The 1,369-nt window shown below is 45.1% G+C and overlaps 1 protein-coding gene across 1 annotated transcript in view; it reads right to left on the bottom strand.

Annotated features, from left to right (window-relative positions):
- LOC111645618 (gamma-aminobutyric acid type B receptor subunit 1-like) overlaps positions 1-1,369 on the bottom strand; it is a 72,841-nt gene that overhangs the window by 43,204 nt on the left and 28,268 nt on the right. The window lies entirely within an intron of this gene.

Here is a 1,369-nt window from a genome sequence, read left to right as displayed (position 1 = left end):
GGGGGGGGCGGAGGACAGACAGTTTCTTCGCTGTGAGTTGAATCCATTATGTTGTTATCACTGGTTAGAAAAATGAAAGCGTGTGGGGCAGAGACCCTGCACCTGTGGCCCCGACCTTCACATCACACCTTCACTGTTTATTGATTTTTGATTGTTTTTTTATGAGGGCTCTTACACTGGGAGCTCCTGTACAGCACATACTGCTGCTGGGACATACCCACACTCCACACGCCACACGCCACACGCCACACGCCACACGCCACACGCCACACGCCACACGCCACACGCCACACGCCACACGCCAAAGACAACAGGCTTCATCTGTGTCTTAACCAACAGTGAGAAAATGTCTCTTTTAGAGTTTAAGGCCAAAGATAACATTGTGTCAAAAACACATCAACCTCCTCATTTCTTTTAAAGCTCAATCTTTTCTTCTTCTTTCTATAAGAAGATATATTTGTGGTTTTAAGAACCAAAAACCATCTTAATGTAGTTTTACATCTCCTCTCTCAGGCTTCTCTCAGGAGCTCTAGTAACAACAGGTCGGTGAGCCAATCAGAAGAGAGGAGGCTCTGAGGCTATACACTATTATTATTATTTCATTTGCCTTTTGTGAGGCCAGTGAGTGTAGGCTATCTGACGTTGTATACAGGAGAGAAATCGCTGACTCGCTCCTTCACAAACTCTTTTACCTGCTTCCGCCAAACTTCCCTCAAACCTGCATGCGCCATCTTGTGAATCCACCTGTCAGCTCCTGTGACACCTGCGCCTGAAGTGAAGACAATCATCACCTTCATTTCAGACTGTCTCATGGGGCACAGCCTTTGAAAACCTCCTCAGTTTAATTATTAAGAGCTATTAAAAACCCTCATCCGTCATCGTTTATTACAAAGGGCAGATAGAAAAACACACTGTGCCAATCTGCAGTATGCTGTCTTTAGTTTGAAGAAAAGCAACAGTTCACAGCTCACAGAAAATATCCAATACACATCGGCCAAGCAGGACTGTAACTGCAGTCAGCCGTGGTGTTGTGTACAGTGAAAAAAAACAGTTGTACTCAGTCTATTAATTATTCATGGGAGTGTTTTTGCCATAACATACAATAAACCAATCACAGCGCATCTCCAATTCCCTTTAAAAGCCACACGCTTCCACCTGGGCGTATTGGAATGACTCAGTGTTTCACACAAAGTTACATTCTATTTGCGGTTAGTTGATCACATATTGTGACTGACCACTGAGACCAGTCCTGATCAGTGAGTCCAGTCCAGATCAGTGAGACCAGTCCAGATCAGTGAGACCAGTCCAGATCAGTGAGTCCAGTCCAGATCAGTGAGACCAGTCCAGATCAGTGAGTCCAGTCCAGATC

Source organism: Seriola lalandi, unplaced genomic scaffold (genome assembly GCF_002814215.2).
Source record: "Seriola lalandi dorsalis isolate HSWRI2012SDOR001 ecotype SW California unplaced genomic scaffold, Sedor1 jcf7180002054954, whole genome shotgun sequence".
Classification (NCBI taxonomy): domain Eukaryota; kingdom Metazoa; phylum Chordata; class Actinopteri; order Carangiformes; family Carangidae; genus Seriola; species Seriola lalandi.
This window is presented reverse-complemented; position numbering and strand designations above follow the sequence as displayed.